Genomic DNA, 18,653 nt, shown 5'->3' on the forward strand with positions numbered 1-18,653 from the left:
GAAAAGCCCCGTGAACTTTTGAATTTCATTTCCTGTTTGCCCAGCGTGGAGAGCTCATCAGCACAGGTGACCACGCAGAGCTCATCAGCACAAGTGACCATGCAGTCCCAAAATCAAAAAAGAGCTCCAGCATGGACCATACGGGAGATACTGAATCTGATCTCTGCATGGGGAGATGAATCTGTTCTATCAGAACTCTGTTCCAATAGACAAAATGCCAAAACATTTGAAAAAATCTCCAAGGCTATGATGAACAGAGGCCACGACAGGGACTCAACGCAGTGCTGTGTGAAACTTAAGGAGCTGAGACAAGCGTACCAAAAAGCCAAAGAATCAACTGGACGCTCACAGAGGGAGGGGCGGCTGATGACTGTAGCTATCCCACAGTTCCCACACTCTCCGAAAATCATTTGAATTCTTGGCTGAGCACCCAAAGATCATTGTTGCAGGTGGTTCAGGGTATATGTCGTCAGCTCCCTCTCTGTGAAAGCAAAGGAAAAAAAATCGTTTCTCGCCTTTATTCAATGTCACCGTATGTCTACTGGATGCTGCTGGCAGACCCGGTGCTGCAGCGCTACACAGCAGCATCCCTTTCCCTTCCTGATGGCAGATAGTACAGTAGAACTGGTATCAATCATCATCATCATCATCATCATCATCGCCCCGTGAGTGCTTCTGGCTGACCTTGGTGAAGTGAGGTCAGGTCAGCCGGGGGCACCTGGGCAAAAATGGGAATGATTCCAGGTCATTCTCTTCTTTAAGTTTTGTCTAATGGAGATTCAGTCCTGCCTGAAATATCATGCCAGCTGGAGGCTTCTGCCTCAGCCTGCTCTCCCCAGTCAGCAGCACCACGTGGTCATGCCTACCCTTTGCTACCAGGGATCACAATCAGATACTTAGACCTCTACATTTTGCTGCAAATAAAAAAATTAAGCTGCCATTTAGAACTGTCCCCCAACATACATATCCTGGGACATTTTTGTATTTTACCAGTGTCAACCAAAGGCCCACACACAAATGGAGATTCAGGCCTGCCTGTGCTTCTATCCTAGTGCTTGTCACAGATTCCCATTTTCAGCTATAGGCTGAGCAAGTGCAGAATGGTGGTTCACTCTACTTCGCTGTAAGCCCTCCCCTCCCCCCTTCGATCTCTGCTTGCAGAGGCAATAGAGTCCATGTTGTTTCCTATTCATGCATTTTTTGTTACTTCATCACACAAATGGGGAGATAACTGCCACGGTAGCCCAGGAGGGGTGGGGGAGGAGGGAAGCAACGGGTGGCATTGTTGCAGGGGCACCCCCTAGAATGGCATGCAGCTCATCATTTCTGCAGGATGTCTGGGGCTCTGACCCAGAGCGTCCATTTGCCTCTCTGGTTCTTTAATAGGCTTGCCTGATATGCTAGGCAGGACTGATTCTACCTTTAGACAAAACGTAAAGAAGGGAATGAATGACCTGGAGAGTCATTCCTATTTTTGTCCTTGCGCCCCCAGCCGACCTCACCAAGGCCAGCCAGGAGCACCCATGACAGCAGCAGACAGTACAATATGACTAGTAACTGTCACTGCCAATTTACAAAGCAACAGATGGTACAATATGACTGGTAACCATCTCTGCTAACTTGCAAAGGCAAAGGGATGCTTCTGTGTAGCACTGCAGTACCGTGTCTGTTAGTAACATCCAGTGGACATACAGTAACAGTGAAAAAAGGCTGAACAGGCTCCATGGTTCCCATGCTATGGCATCTGCCCGGGCAATCCTGAGAAAAGGGAGCAAAATGATTGTCTGTCATTGCTTTCACGGAGGGAGGACTGACTGATGACATTTACCCATAACTACCCGTGACAAATTTTTGGCCTCATCAGGCATTGGGATCTCAACCCAGAATTCCAATGGGCAGGGGAGACTGCGGGAACTATGGGATAGCTATGGGATAGTTATCCACAGTGCAACACTCTGGAAGTCAATGCTAGCCTCGGTACATGGAGGCACGCTGCAAAATTAATGTGCTTAGTGTGGACACGTGCACTCGACTTTATACAATCTGTTTCCAAAAATCAGTTTCTGTAAAATTGGAATAATCCCGTATCATAGACATACCCTTAGAGACTAATAAATTTATTTGGGCATAAGATTTCGTGGGCTAGAACCCACTTCATCAGATGCATCAGTCAGAGGTTTATAGGATCTTATACTGAACATATCTGGTGTGTATGTGACTCAAAGGGAAGCTCTGTAGCCAGCCCACATCTGCTACAGGAGAATGACACCTGGTGATACTGATTACCTCTGCTATGACTAGAGGGCCTGTCATGATAGACTTCCCCACGCCACACTCTGGGGTACAGACATGGGGACCCACATGAAAGACCCCCTAAGCTTATATTCTACCAGCTTAGGTTAAAACTCCTCCAAGTCACAGATTCCCCCAGCCCTTGGACTGGTATCGCTGCCAAGTCATTTACACAAAAATTCAGGGAAAGGTCACTTGGAATCCCTATCACCCCAATATATTCCCCCAAGCTCCTTCACCCCCATTCCTGAGGAGGCTTGAGAATAAAATACCAACCAGTTGCTTTAGCAACATAAGCACAAACCAGACCCTTTGAAGAACCAGATTTCAGTGTCCTGAAGACAAAGAACAACTTTCATTATAAAGAAAAAAAGTAAAAGAATCACATCTGCAAAATCAGGATGGAATGTAACTTTTACAAGGTAGTAACAAGATTTAACACACAGAGGATTCCCCTCTGGGTTCAGCTGCAAAGTTACAAAAACAGGAATGAAGCTACCTATGTAGCATAGGGAAATTCATAACCCCAAAACAAAGAGGTAAGGTAATGCATCTAGCTAAACATTTCCTTGCCCTACTCACAGATTCTGTGGTTTTAGATGGATTATTCCAGGTATGGTTTTAGGAGATATTGTACCTGCTGGTTCTTTCCTCTGTCTGGAGAGAGAACAACACACAGAACAACAAAACAAATCCTTCCCTGCCAGATTTGAAAGTATCTTCTTTGATCCTTCTGGTTTGGTGCCAACGTAAGTCATTTGAACTGCTTAACACTTAAAAGGTAAGGAAATCCGGTACAGCTGCCAAAGAGGGATTTTATGCTACTGAACGGACTGACATACATAAAAGTTGCTACCCTTCCCTCTATATTCATGACATGCCCCCCCCCAATCACAGATGGTGCTGGACAGCCTGTTCCACAATGGATGCAATTTCTTCCTGAAGCTCTAGGAGAAACCAGAGTTAAGACACATCACCTCTATGCATACTACTGATTATAAAAAACTAAACAGTATTTCCCACATTTCAAGGATTATAATGATTTAGAATATAGGGACAGTTTTAACCAGCTGATGCTGGGAAACTTTCACAGGAGAGTGCATCAGCCACTTTGTTAGACGCTCCTGAAATGTGTTACATTTCAAAATCAAAATCTTGGAGATCTAAACTCCACCAAAGATGTTATTATTTGTTATTTTCCTTGATGGTATGAAGCCCTTCAGTGCAGCATGGTCAGTCTGCAGGTGGAAATACCGTCCCCAAATGTCTAGGTGTAGCTTTTCCAGGGTGTACACAATGGCATAACATTTGTTCTCTGTGATTGACCAGTGGCTTTCCTTCTCAGACAGTTTCTTGCTGAGAAACACGACAGGATGGAATTTTTGATCCAGTCCTTCCTGCATTAAAACTGCTCCACACCATGCTCGGACGATTCTGTGGTTACTAGGCAAGGTTTGTCAAAGTCTGGGGCTCTTAGCACAGGGTCAGACATGAGTGTCATTTTAAGCTGGTTTAAGGCCTTTTGACACTCTTCAGTCCACTGAACTGTATTTGGCTGTGTCTTTTTGGTCAGTGGGGCAGCGATTTGGCTGTAATGTGGTACAAATTGCCTGTAATATTTGGCCAAGTCTAAGAAGGATTGGACCTGTTTCTCTGACTTTGGGACAGGCCATTTTTGGATAGCATTCACTTTAGCCTGTAGGAGGTTGATAGTTCCTTGACCTACCTCGTGTCCAAAGTAAGTCACTCTGTTTTGGCCTATTTGACACTTTTTAGCCTTAGCAGCAAGTACTGCATCCTTTACACACTTGCAGACTTTTCTTAGATGCTCTAGGTGTTCTGCCCATGAATCAGAAAATATGGACACATTGTCAAGGTAGGCAACTGCAGATTCTCCCAATCCCGCTAGGAGACTATCTACAAGTTTCTGGAAAGTGCCAGGTGCATTTCACAGCCTGAAAGGGAGCACATTAAATTCATACAGCCCCTTATGGGTGAAGGAAGCTGACCTTTCCTTGGCAGATTCATCCAGCGGTACTTGCCAGTACCCCTTGGTTAAGTCTAGGGTGGAGATGAACTGAGCATGTCCCAATTTCTCCAATAGCTCATCTGTGCATGGCATTGGATAGCTATTTGGGCGAGTTACAGCATTTAGTTTACGGTAGTCCACACAAAAGCAGATTTCCACATCTGGTTTGGGCTGTAAACTGAAGAATCTTGAATTCTCTGGAATAAAAGAGCTTTAGAGAATTAACATGGTACACTTTAGGCTTTAGGTTTGAGGTTGGGAACACTAAGAGATAATTAACAGCTCCCAGGTGCTCTTGGAGCGTAAACAGCCTTCCCCACTACGCTTCCATCTTATGGGCCTGAAGAGCCTTCAAGATCATGACCTGGTCCCCTACTTTGAAGGAATGCTCTCTGGCATGTTTATCATACCAGGCCTTTTGCTCTTCCTGAGCATCTTTTAGGTTTTCTCTAGTAAGGGCTAAGGTTTTGTCTTGGAGGGTGTTTTGTAGGTTGCTTACAAAGTCCAGAATGTTAGTTCCTGGAGAGGGTGTAAACCCCTCCCATAGCTGCTTCACCAGCTGTAATGGCCCCTTAACCTTGTGGCCATACACAAGTTAAAAGGGTAAAAAGCCCAAACTGGGATGTGGTACAGCCCTATAGGCAAAAAGCAACTGCTGCAACACTAGGTTCCAATCATTGGAGTGCTCATTTATGTATCACGGCCCCCAAAATTCTATTAAACTTCTCCATTTGTTTGACAGTGGTAAGGGGTGGCAATCAAGTGATTTTCCCCATAAGTTTCCCAAAGACTTTTCATGATCCCTGCCAGGAAATTAGTTCCCAATCCATAACAATGTCGAAGGGCCAACTTACCCTGGTAAAAATGTCTGTTAAGGCCCAGTACACGCTGTTTGCCCTGGTGTTACTTAGAGCTACAGCTTCCGGCCATCGGGTGGAAAATCCATGAAAATCAGTAGGTACTGCTTTCCTAACGGTGTCTTCTTGGGCAAAGGGCCCAGAATATCCACAGCTACTTGCTGAAATGGAACCTCAATTATGGGGAGTGGTTGGAGACAGGCTTTGACCTGCTTTTGGGGTTTTCCCACCCTCTGGCAGATCTTACAAGACCGAACATAGGTAGAAATGTCCTTGACCATTCCCTCCCAGTGGAATGACTTCCCCGAAAGGTCTTGGTCCTGTTCACTCCAGCATAGCCACTAGGATGATTGTGTGCTAAGCTCAAGAGCTTTACCCGGTACTTAGTTGGAACTACCAACTGTCTCTGAGGATGCCAGTCCTCCCTGTGCCCATCAGAAAGAGTTTCCTTGTATAAAAGACCTGAGAGGTGGTGGACTGCTCTGTGCCACCGTCCAAGCTCCCTTGAGGCTCTTCTCTGCTTCCTGCTCTGCCTGGAATTGCTCCCTTGAGGCTGGAGACATTAGTACCTCACTGGGTTGTGGACTTGGGTTTGGTCCCTCTGGAAGCGATGTAGATGATGGGGCTGTTTCCATTGACTGTGAACTGCTCTCCACGGGTGCACTGGGTTCTTTTTCAGGCTCTGGCTGAGCTTCTTGTGCAGGTTTAGCTGCTGCTGCTGCAAGTGCAGGCTTGGTGGTACCCTGTGGTGTTGGGTTTGCAGATAGGGCTGCAAGCGCTGGATCCAGTGCTGGCAATGGTCCTAGCACTGGCTGCTCCACCAGTTCCAGTTCTTGGACTGGTTCTGGCTGGGTCTCTGGACCTGGATTTACTACTGCTGTTGTATACGTTGGCCTGGGGCCTGGTTCCACCACCTCAATCTGGGTCTCTAGGAATGCAGTCAGGGCCCTTGTAGAAGTCTCTTAGGCTGGCTGCAGGTGATCATTCCCACCCCCTTGGCTAGCTTCACATGGTTGGCCAAGTCCTCTCCCAGCAGCATGGGAATGGGATCAGCATCATAGACTGCAAAAGTCCACATTCCTGACCAGCCCTTGTACTGGACAGGCAACCTGGCAGTAGGCAGGTTCAAACAATTTGACCTGAAGGGTTGAATCGTCACTTGGACCTCTGGGGTGATGAATTTGGAGTCCACTAAGGATTGGTGGATAGCTGACACCTGTGCTCCAGTGTCCCTCCATGCAATAACTTTCTTCCCGCCCACACTCAGTTTCCCTTCGCTCTGGGGATATCTGGGAGGCATCTGGGCCTGAGGACCTTGGGTGTTACCTGGCATAATGCACTGCAGTCTGTTGGGGTTCTTGGGGCAGTTGGCCTTCACATGCCCCAGCTCATTACATTTAAAACATCGCCCAGCTGACTGGTCACTGGGGCAAGGTGGGTTGCTGGAAAATGATGTGGTGAGACGATAAGGTATCCAGAGCTTTCCTTAGGGTATGGGGGGACCTTGGGTTGCCCCCGATGGTAGGATATTGGTTTGGGGCATCCCTTCTGATATCCGCCCAAACTGTGACCAGGGTTGTTCCCCTCTGCTACGTCCACTCATTTTGTTCTGATTTGCCCTGTCTCTCTGACAGTCTGGGACTTTTCGTATTGATCAGCATAAGAAGCAAGACTTTCTGCTGAGTCCATTTTCTTATCCCATAAACACCGGTTTATATCATCATTGGACCGAGTCAGGAACTGCTCCTGTACAAGCAAATCACACATCTCTTCAAAGCTAGTTACACCTCTTCCTTTGACCCATTTCTCTAACAGATCCTTCATCTGGTTTACATAAGCCACATTACTTAGTCCAGCCCCTCTCTTAAGGGTTCTAAATTTTACTCTGTAAGTTTCAGGTGTAATCTGAAATTGTTTCAAAACCAAATCCTTAAATTTACCATAGTCAGAAGTTTCACCAATAGGCATTGTATTGAATATGTCCAGCGTTCTTCCAGTCAATTTTGCAACCAAAACAATCATCTTCTGAGTATCAGGAATAGAGTAGATGGTACACAGTCTCTCAAAGGTGATGAAATATTCATCGATATCAGTAAATACCTCATATGCTGGGAATAACTGCTCCCACTGGTGGCTATTTGGAGAGTTGGATCCTCCTACACTGGGATTCTGTTTCTTCCGTTCCTATATAGCCAGTTCATTGTCTTTTTCCAGCCGTTTCAGCTCCAGGGCTCTCTCATGAGCAGCATTTTGAGCCTCACATTCTTTCTCCTTTAATTCCAGGGCTCCTTCATGTTCCTTCCTCTTCTCTTCAGCCTCCAATTTTTGCTAATTCCAATTTCTTTTGGACTTCACTTTCAGTCATTTTGCTAACCTTCCTGCTCTTACGATAGCCAAGCCCGAGAGCTAGAAAGAAAAACAAACAAAAAAACAGCTTGTGAATTCTCTTGCTGCAGCTTAACCACTTTGCTTTCTGGCAAAGAAAAAGAACTCCAGCTGCTCTCAGATAAAAAAAGAAGTGACCCATAAAAAAAAACTAAGGTCTGTTTTTCTGGTTCAAAAATGATCCCACCATGCTGTCACCATGTCAGGGTAAACCCCCCACTCTGAACTCTGGGGTACAGATATGGAGACCCGCATGAAAGACCCCCTAAGTTTATATTCTACCAGAATAGGTTAAAATTCCTTCAAGGCACAGATTCCCCCGGCCCTTGGACTGGTATTGCTGCCACCACCAAGTCATTTACACAAAAATTCAGGGAAGGGTCATTTGGAATCCCTATCACCCCAATATATCCCCCTAAGCTCTTTCACCCTGTTCCTGGGGAGGCTTGAGAATATAATACCAACCAATTGCTTTAGCAATGTGAGCACAAACCCGACTCTTTGTCTTCAGGACGCTGAAATCAATCAGGTTCTTAAAAGAACTTTTATTATAAAGAAAAAAGAAAGTAAAAGAATCACATCTGCAAAACCAGGATGGAATGTAACTTACAGGGTAATAAAAAGATGTAAATCACAGAGGATTTCCCTCTGGGCTCAGCTTCAAAGTTACAAAAACAGGAATGAAATTACCTCTTTAGCACAGGGAAATTCACAACCCCAAAACAAAGAGAGAGCCTAATGCATCTAGCTAAATATTTCTTTGCCCTACTCACAGATTCTGTGGTTTTAGACGGATTATTCCAGGTATGGTTTTAGGAGATATTGTAGCTGCTGGTTTTTCCCTCCGTCCGGAGAGAGAACACACAGAACAACAAAACAAATCCTTCCCTGCCAGATTTGAAAATATCTTCTATCCTCATTGGTCCTTCTGATCAGGTGCCAACCTATGTCATTTGAACTGCTTTACCTTTTGCAGGTAAGGCAATCTGGTACAGCTGCCAAGGAGGGATTATGCTACTGAATGGACTGACATACATAAAGGTTGCTACCCTTCCCCCTATATTCATGACAGGGCCTGACTAACAAGGTGTAGAAGTTGTTCTGAACTACAACACGCTGAAAACTAGGGGGGATTTTGTCCATCACATGAGCTGCATAGGACTATGGGAAACAGAACTCCTGGTCTCTTTATACTTCAGTGATGAGAATAAAAATAAGGCCAAGGGCCTTGTAGGTTTCCTTTTGGCGGCAGGGCAGGAGGTACCCCCTGGCTGCAGAACATAACCAAGTGCTAGCCATGATCAAGCCAATCTTTGGGTACAGGTCAGCTCTGGGGGACTGGAGGAAGGGAGGTCATTCCCCTTTAAAGGGAGTCAGAGACCAGTGAACCTGTGACAGGCTCCTGTAAGGGAGAGTAGTGAGACAACCCAGACCCATTGGAAGTAACTAAATCCTTAGGTAGCTGGTTGGCAGCTATATAGCTACTGAGTCTGATAAAGCTGCTGCGGAGAGGAGTTCCCAGGAGAGCTCACCAGAGCAAGGAGCCTGCAGCCTGGAAGGGGTGTTCCTAGAGAGAGGGACACCCAGAGCTGACAATGACAGTCACAGCAGCTGCAGCAGGACACAGCTCGGCAGGTGAGGACTCCAAAGAATAAAGGCGCAGTGTGACCTGAACTCAGTTCCAGGAAGGAGGTCTGAGGATCCTGACTCAAGGAGACTGAGGAACAGGAGTGACAGCCAGAGGCTGGAGCAGACAGAAGGAAAAGGTTTTATTTGGGGGTTTATTTGGACTCAAAGCAAACCCCAGCAGGGGACTTCTGTCTCAGAGTAATTTAAGGAGTGCTGAAGAGGGTAAACTGAAGCAGGATTTTTGCAGGGTCACCCAGAGCCAGTTGGCACAACTTGCATCTGTTTCACAGAACTGCTGCCCTTTCCTTATGCAGCCAGAGCCTCGCTCTCTCCAGTCTATGTTGGCCCATCACCATGGTGTCTAAACCCAACAATTCCTAAATCACTGAGTGAGAACCTGGAGAAACTGCACACTGAGCACAGGGTGTTGTGCCTCCCACCCAGCTCCCGGCCTCCCCATCTCAGCTCTTAGGCAGCTGCCATCCGCCGCAACCTCCAGCTCCCCTCAGACATCTCCCCCCAGTCCTCAGGCTGCCCTGTTCTGTCCTGTGCCCAGCATGGAGTCAGCAGGGTCACTACAATATGCTCTTTCAGATAGAACCAGAGAGGTGCAAGACGAGCGAGGGCATGGTCAGCCACACACTGAGACCCTCACTTCCCCTCCCCAGCGTTTGCTGCTCCCCTTGCTGGGCCTTGTCTACACTCAGACTGGGAGACTTTCAGAGCTAGCAGCCTCTTGTTCAGTCTCTGCAGCACCTGGCAGCATGTGACAGCGTGAGGCCTTCCCCATTGCATATGGGGACCCTGGGGCACAGGGAGTGCTGGTTATTCTGCCCCACACGTTCACCCAGCAACTCCGAGTCACTGGATCTGGGTCCCTGGGATCAAAGCATGGAGAGTCACTGGTCGAGAGCTGATGGGGTGAGAGGAAGGAAAGGGTGGTGATTCGCTGCCCAGCCCTGGCTGGTCTCTGCCGCTGGGTGCAGCTAGGGTTGCCAACCCTCCCGGATTGGCTGGGAGTCTCTCAGAACTGGCCTCAATCTCCTGGTGGCTATTGAAAGCCATCCGGGAGATTTCAATATGCCAAAGTCTAGTGGGCAGACAGTGGTGCTAGAGGCAGGTTCCCTATGTGCCCTGGTTCTGTGCAACTCCCAGAAGCAAACAGCACGTCCCTGCAGTTTCTAGGCTCAGGGGAGGCCAGGGGGTCTCTGTGCGCTGCCCCTGCCCAGAGCGCCAACTCTGCAGCTCCCATTAGCTGGGAACCATGGCCAATGGGAGCTGTGGGGGCAGTGCTACAGGGACATGGTGGCCATTTCCCAGGAGCCACCTGAGATAAGCACCACCTGGAGCCTGCACCTCAAATCCCCTCCTGCACCTCAACCCCCTGCTCCAGGCTCAGTCCGGAGCCCCCTCTGACACTCCAATCTCCTCGTCCCCAGCCCACACCCCAACCCTCTGCTCCAGTCCAGTGAAAGTGAGAGAGTGGGCGGGGGGGAGATCAAATGACAGAGAGAGTGGGGAATGGTGTGAGCAGGGGTGGGCTTCACAGAAGGGGCGGAGCAAGGCAAGGATATTTGGGCTTGTGCTATTAGACAGTTGGCAACCCTTGGTACAGCACAGGGCATATGTCTCTGAGCAGATCCCCACCCACTGGCCAGGCCATTTGTCTCAGACACAGAGACTCCAGGTGCCAAAGGAAGGAGCAGCCCCAGCAGCGCCACACTGGCCCTGGCATGGGCTGAGCCTGCGAGCGCAGCAACAGCAGCAGAGAGAGGGGATCCAGCCAGTCAGGGCAGCAGGGGAGGGGTCTGCACTGGGACAACAGGCCGGGCTGGGTCAGCAGCTAGGAGCTTTGGCAGCAAGCGTGGTACCCTAACCCTAAGCCCTGCTGGAGACCCTGGACCTGGCCAGCTTGGAGCTGCCAGTGAGTCTCTCAGGGTCTGGGACCCTGTCCAGAAAGAGGCTGGCTGTTGGGGGTGGTCCCCCTTCCTGTGGGGTGCACACAGCTCAGGATGGGGCACCAGGGTGTGACAGGAGTTTAGGCAGTCCCCTAAAGTGAAGCATAGAGACAGACAGACTCAGGATCCTGATGGGCTCACAGACCTGGGTTGTGAAATGCCCCAGAACCCAGCTGTGCTCTGGCCCAAGAGGGCTCATATTTCTGTGTAGGTGGCAGGGACAAGGGGCTCAGGGTCACACAAGGATGTTCTTGAGCAGTGAGGGATGTGAGGGGGGAGGGGCAGGAGAGTTGATGCTGCTGCCACCTGCTCATAGTCCCATGTTCCTGCCACTACTTCAGGTGCCACATTTAAATGCCCCCGCCATGATGGGAGCCTGACATGGACATGGGGGGTGCAAGGAGGGGCAGAAGGCCCCACCGTGAGGCAGCAGCCATGACTCCTCCTTAGCAGTTTTCCCAAGAGAACAATATTATTTTTTGGGTGGGGGTAGTTTCCACTAAACCCTTTCATAGATGGAACCAAGGCATTTCCCACAGAGAAACTTCACTCAGAACAGTTACATTTGCTGAAACCCTTGAATGCAAGGAAGTGCCCCAGTGATGCAGTATGAAGAGAAACAAACCTTAACATGCACACCCCGGTCACTGCATTCACTGGCAGACTCTGCCTCCTCAGGAGAGTCCCAAACAGCTCCAGCATGCACAGTACCACATTTCTCACCATGGCACTGCAATGCAAACCCCTAACTCTTACCTCAGGCTTTCCCCTGCGACAACAACACATCTCCCTCCATCCCGCCTCATTTACATGCAGGAAGCGGAGGGAAAAGCAGAACTGGTTTAAAAATAGAACAGGCAGTACTGGCCAGTGTCCAGGGCAACGGCCCAGGAGACTTTAGTTCTGTTCCTGGTTCTGATCTGACCATGGGCATGTCTCTGTGCCTCAGTTCCCCCCCAGAACAATGAAAACTTTCTCCTTTGTAAAGCACTTTGTGAGTTGTGGCTGAACAACTCCATGTGAGAACCACATATTGTTCTCTTTCGGAACGACAAGTAAAACTAACATCTCCCAGCCCCTGGGGACTGAGCAGTGATGGGATTTGCATCAGGAGTGGGTGTAAGTCCTTCACAGGCTTTTTCAATGTTAAATTATCAAAGGCAGAGTCCCTGAATGTAAGTGCCTCATTTTTGTAGGGGGCCCAGTATTAATGTATTGGTCTCTATGTATCATAGCACGTTTACTACCTTTGGCTGGAAAAGCCCAGAGGAACCTGGCAAATGGATTTAGGAATGGGGAAACATGGGTGATTTTCAGGTTGCAGATGGGAAAAGCTAGAGAGCCCTGCTGCATTAGTGTTAACTTACCTATGAATTCCCTCAGCACTTCCATCATGCCAGGGACTCCGTATGCATCCTTGAGCTCAGCGGCACTGAGCTTTGGTTCCTGCAGCCTCACCTGCTCACTCTTAAGGAGAACACAGACGCTCAGCACAGGTACCATTGCAATGGGCTTGATAGAAATTGAAGGTGAACTGAATGTGGAATCTCACCTGCACAGGGTGCCCTTTATGTCCTAACAGGAGAGAAGAGTAAATAAGAAAGTGTTAGTGTTGTACAATTCAGCTGTTCCATGTTCAGAGCACAGCTGGTTAATTTTCTGTTCCCTGAGGCTTTACAGAAGGGAAAACACCTGCAGCTCTGAGTTACATGATGATTTGTTATAATTAGGTAATACTACCTGAATGGTGTATGATTACAATGGTGCTGATGCACAACTCCAGTCCCAGAAAGTGCAGATATGTGCATGACTCAGTCACTAATGGTACCAAAGGGTGCACTGGGTCACTAAATGGTGTATTAACTATTTGCAAACAACAATAAGAGAAATTTAATTTTCACAAAAATATTGTGCAGATTTTCCAGATACTGTGCTGAACTGCCAAAATAAATCACAAGATTAGAAAAATCCACTGTCTGAATCATATTTATGCAGATGTTAAACAGCAGCTATACTGCGAAAAGTGATAGTAAAACTGGCCTCTAGAGGCTGCAAATACTTGATAAAATGTGCTGCTCTTACTGTGAAAATGTGTTTTCTAACTGCCCTACCAGTAACAAAGTCCTGGCCTGCTGACTGGTGGGAAGAGAGATCTTTATCTTGACGCCTACACTTGATGATGTTGGGAGATGCTCTGATACCATGGTGATGGGCACCAAATAAGAACCTAGGAACATTGACTGGCTAATCTTTTAGGGAAGGGGTAGTCTATTTTTTGTCAAGGTCCAAATTTCTTGGTCAAGGTATAGTCAAGGTTCAGACTCGAGAGAAAACAAGAAAACCAACAATAATGATAACTGTGCATAAATAAAAATATTTGGAGGTCTGTTCAAAAGCGTCTGGTGGTCCAGATTTAGCTCATGGTCTGTCGAGTGACTGCCCCTGCTTCAGGGGTGATGCTGTGTCTTTCTGGATACTGGAAAGCATCCAGTGCATGGCGGGTGGTACCCTGACAAGAACAGTAAAACCAGTCGATGGGAGTAGGGTGCCTAACCTGTTTGATGCTTTTGAAAACCTCACAAGGTGCTGATCTGCCTCACTAGGCACCGACATACATCTGAAAATCCGGCCCCCGGTCATTCTTCAAAATGAGATGTGGGCTCCTAAGTCACTTAGTGCTTCTGATCATTCTACCCTTAGGACCCTAATCTTAGGGAGCCAAATGTGAACATTTTGGCCTCAATATTGCTAATAATGGTGTGTAAATCTGTGGCCCTACATAAATAAATAGTAAATCAGTAAATAATAATGATAATGGGGGCGGGAGGGGGAGAGAGAGTCTGTGTTTGTTCCCGTGGCTCTGGGAAATCGAAACTAAAGGGGAACTTTGTATAACTCACCTGCAGCAGCTCAGCAGCTGGCTGCTGACACTTCTCCTCCATCTCTGATCAGCTGCTACAGAGAAGAGATTTGATTAAAGAGTTTGGGGACATTTTCATTTAGTTTCTTCAGAGTCTCTCTCTCCTCCTCTCTGGAGAAAGAGTTTCGTTTCCTCATTCAGAAGCAACTGCAGTTTCTCAAATTCAGACGAGATTTGCTGTCTCTGAATCTTTACTCTTTCCTTTAGGGAATAAAAAACCAACCCATAAATATCAGCAGAATTAGCAAGTGTATAAGGCCATTTTGGGTGAAGTACATTAGATTAGAATGTTCATAGATTCATATTTTAAGGCCAGAAAGGGACCACTGTGACCATCTAGTTTGACCCCTTGCATGGCATGGGCCAGAAAATTACCCCCAGGGATTCCTGCATCAAGCCCTTAACCTCAGAGTAAAGAATTAAAGAGTCAATAAAGCAGGGGCATGGATTCTGCATCTCCCACTTCCTAGGTGAATACCCCAACCACTGGGCTATAGACCCAGTCTCTTCTACACTCTGCCCCAATGACTGTACAAGCACTTACACACAGTTGAACAATTTCAACAAAAGAGACTTGCCTTTTCCTCTGCCCCCCACGATGATTCTCCTGAAAGGTGTGAGATTCCACTGTTCCCATCCTTTCTGCCCCTCAAGCCAAGGGGAAAATCTCCCACGCCCCACATGAATGCTCTAACACTGGTCTAAAAGTTATAAGAGAGGCACCATCCTACCCCCATTTGTTGTATTGGGAGCTGTAGCCCCTAAACCAGTGATTTTCCAGGTGCCTAAACCTTTGGTGTTGTAACACCTAAGTCCCTTTGAGGATCTCAGCCAGATACCAGAGTCACCTTCAAGTAACCATTACATCCTCAACTCTGCCTTCACTTGAGACAACCAACCCCAAACTCATATTTGGGAAATAGCAACCCCCACCCCCTCCTTCCGTGACACTAGATATTGACCAGGAAATGCAAAATATCCATAAAAGGAAAGATGGGAAAGAATTAGCATCTAAAAAACAGATCATATAGGGGATGGGGGATGCAGTCTCCAGAACCTCTTGGTTCATCAAATGCCCCTAAATTTGCCCCACGTATTCTCCTCTGGTCCCTCAACAAACATAGCAATTTTCAAACCAATCTGAGCACGCCTGTGGATGTAGAGCACTTTGAATGGCAGCTTTAAATTGAAATGGTGTTTCAGCCTTAAGTATGGTGCGGAAGGCTCCCCTAAACGTGTGCAACTCCACTGGACTCACTAGGGCCAATTCCCCTCTCACTGATCCAGTGTAAATCAGAGGTAACCCTATCCATGCTATGGGGCTATAGTAATGTAAAGCTGGTGCGAGCGAGAGTAGGACCGTCCCAGTGAGCACAGGCAGTGTAAAATCAACTAAACCAGAATGGCAGCATTTTACACAGATTTGGTCTTGGTGCAAATGCTGACACAAGGTCCGAGACAGGGAAGAATCTGGCCCTCTGCCTTCCTAGATGTTGCTGGAACGACTGGGCTTGATCCCAAAGGGGCTTCTGCAATAGAAATGCAGATAAATAAAACATGGATTTATCTGGCCCTCATTTGCATTTTGAGCCAGTGTAAATCAGCCCATTTTTGTTAAGTGCCATATAGATCTGCTAATGGTTTCCTTCTGTCCCCCTCCGTACTCCTCAGAATGAACATTTTCTGGAATTAAAGTTTGATACTGAACAGGGTTATTATCAGACTTTCTATTATATTGTTGTTATTATTATTATAACTAATAATAAACAGGATTTATTTAGTTGTTTTAATACTATGCTGGCGTGGTCTACATTTATCAAGAGTCTCTTGTAAATTCTTTAAAACACTTAAATGAAATGAGAGATTAAACCAAACCTCGGACACTTACTTTCCAGTCTTTCAGTTTATTCTGCTCCTTGGATTTCAGCTTTGAAATCTCCTCTCTTGCTTTCCTCAGAAGCTCAATGTCTTTGTGGAGTTTCACCTGTGGGGAAAACGATGCCTGGGGGAATTCTGCTGCAGTGGGTCAGAGTTCTGGGAATTCTTCACCTATGGGTGGCAGGAAGGATGGGGTTCAGGCCAAGCTGTGGCCTGGCAGTGAGGGGACGTGAGTTCTGTTCCCATGCCTGCCACAGACAGAGCTGATCTGAGTGACCTCGGGGCTCTCTGCAGAGCTGTCCTATTTGGTTCCCAAAGAGCCAGGTGCAAGATTCAGGGAGGTGATTTTCTGCCCACCTCCCTAACACTGCTCTGCTATGCCTTACAAGGTTAGGGAGGGGGTAGATGGGGTGCTCAGCACTGGGGTTTGTGGAAGCAGCTCAGGGAGATGAGAATGGATGACAGGGGATGCCTGTTCTGTTCATTCCTGCTGGGGCAGCTGGCACTGGCCACTGTCAGAAGACAGGATACTGGGCTAGATAGACCTTTGGTCTGACCCAGTCTGGCTGTTCTTATGAGGGGCTCACTCAGTCTCTCCTGTTGAAGGTGCTCCATTTCAGGTAAATAAAGGGGCTATGGGGAATCACAGCGGCACCTAAAACTGGGACTTAGGTTCCAATGTACCATTGTGGACCAGGTTTCGGAGTTTTCCATTGATTTCAATGGGGCCATGATTACATCCAGTATATTTAGAAGATTCCTACCTGTCATGGTTAAACTCCATGGCCTTTTTAAATTAAACATCTCCCGTAGTGATTTAATTTCTCTTGACTATTTAGAAATAAATGTTTCCTACCTTGTATTCCTGCGTAGCATCCTCGACTGGCACCAGCGTATGAGATCTGTGCTCCTGGGTTTTATCACAAAGCAGACAGATCGCCTCAGCATCATCTTCACAGAACAGCTTGAGTTTGTCTTCATGCTCCCTACAGACTGTCTGCTTTTTTAGGTCTTCAGGTTTTATCTCTAATTGCTGGATATTTTCCACCATTCTGGCAAGCTACCTGTTGCTCTGGGATTTCTCTTTCTTCAATTTGCTCCTGCATTGTGGACAGAAAACTCCCTCTTCTTCAATTTCCAATTTTTCATAGTACTCGGTGATACAAAATTGGCAGAAGTTGTACCCACAGTCCATGCTCACCGGATCGTTGAAATACTCCAGACAGATGGGACAAACTGCTTCTTCCAATACCTTTCTCAGAGGATGGGCCATAGCTGTGGGAATATAAGCATTTCAGTGATCAGTTTCATGTAATGAGTTATACTCTTTATTAGACAATATTTTAATAGTGAGGGTAGCAAACCATTGGCACAGCTTCCCAAGGGAAAAGGTAGCATTTTCCTTCAAGTCTTTAGATTGTCACTAGATGCCTTTCTAAAAGATCTGCTGTACACTGATAGATGTGAAAGCCAGAATGGATGATTATCATCATCTAATCTGACCTCCTGAATAACACAGACCAGAGAAATTGATGTAGTAATTCCTGCATCAAGCCCATAATCTGTGGTAGATGTAAAGCAGATCTTTTAAAAGCAACGTCCAATCTTGATTTAAAGTCTCCAAGTGAGGGAAAATCCACCCTATCTCTTGGCCAGGTGTTCCAGTGGTTAATTACCCACAGTTTAAAAATTGTGCCTCATGTGGGACTTTGTCTTCATTTTTAGTGGGTTGGTTTGTTAGGCCTCTTTCCTTCCCTTTGTTTTTTTGCTATTTTTTGCTCCGAGTTGAGGGTCAATTGGTCAATTGTTCTTCTTGACAGCAAGTTAAAGAAGTATGGGCTGGATGAATGGACTATAAAGTGGATAGAAAGCTGCCTAGATCACCAGGCTCAACAGGTAGCGATCAATGGCTCCATGTCTAGTTGGCAGCCAGTTTCAAGTGGAGTGCACCAAGGGTCGGTCCTGGGGCCAGTTTTGTTCAATATCTTCATTAATGATCTGAAGGATGGAGTGAACTGCACCCTCAGCAAGTTTGCAGATGACACTAAACTGGGAGGAGTGGTAGATATGCTGAAGGGTAGGGATAGGATACAGAGGGACCTAGACAAATTAGAGGATTAGGTCAAAAGAAATCTCATAACCCCAAAACAAAGAGGTAAGGTAATGCATCTAGCTAAACATTTCCTTGCCCTACTCACAGATTCTGTGGTTTTAGATGGATTATTCCAGGTATGGTTTTAGGAGATATTGTACCTGCTGGTTCTTTCCTCTGTCTGGAGAGAGAACAACACACAGAACAACAAAACAAATCCTTCCCTGCCAGATTTGAAAGTATCTTCTTTGATCCTTCTGGTTTGGTGCCAACGTAAGTCATTTGAACTGCTTAACACTTAAAAGGTAAGGAAATCCGGTACAGCTGCCAAAGAGGGATTTTATGCTACTGAACGGACTGACATACATAAAAGTTGCTACCCTTCCCTCTATATTCATGACATGCCCCCCCCCAATCACAGATGGTGCTGGACAGCCTGTTCCACAACTTAGATCACCAGGCTCAACAGGTAGCGATCAATGGCTCCATGTCTTAGTTGGCAGCAGTTTCAGTGGAGTCACCAAGGTCGGTCCTGGGGCAGTTTTGTTCAATATCTTCATTATGACTGAAGGATGGAGTGAACTGCACCCTCAGCAAGTTTGCAGAGACACTA

The 18,653-nt window shown here is 46.9% G+C and overlaps 1 pseudogene; it reads right to left on the minus strand.

The window, feature by feature from the left end:
* Nucleotides 1-12,517: 12,517 nt before the first annotated feature.
* On the minus strand, nucleotides 12,518-17,221 carry LOC142046043 (E3 ubiquitin-protein ligase TRIM17-like; annotated as a pseudogene).
* Nucleotides 17,222-18,653: the final 1,432 nt, after the last annotated feature.

This window comes from Chelonoidis abingdonii, unplaced genomic scaffold (genome assembly GCF_003597395.2).
Source record: "Chelonoidis abingdonii isolate Lonesome George unplaced genomic scaffold, CheloAbing_2.0 scaffold0707, whole genome shotgun sequence".
Lineage (NCBI taxonomy): Eukaryota > Metazoa > Chordata > Testudines > Testudinidae > Chelonoidis > Chelonoidis abingdonii.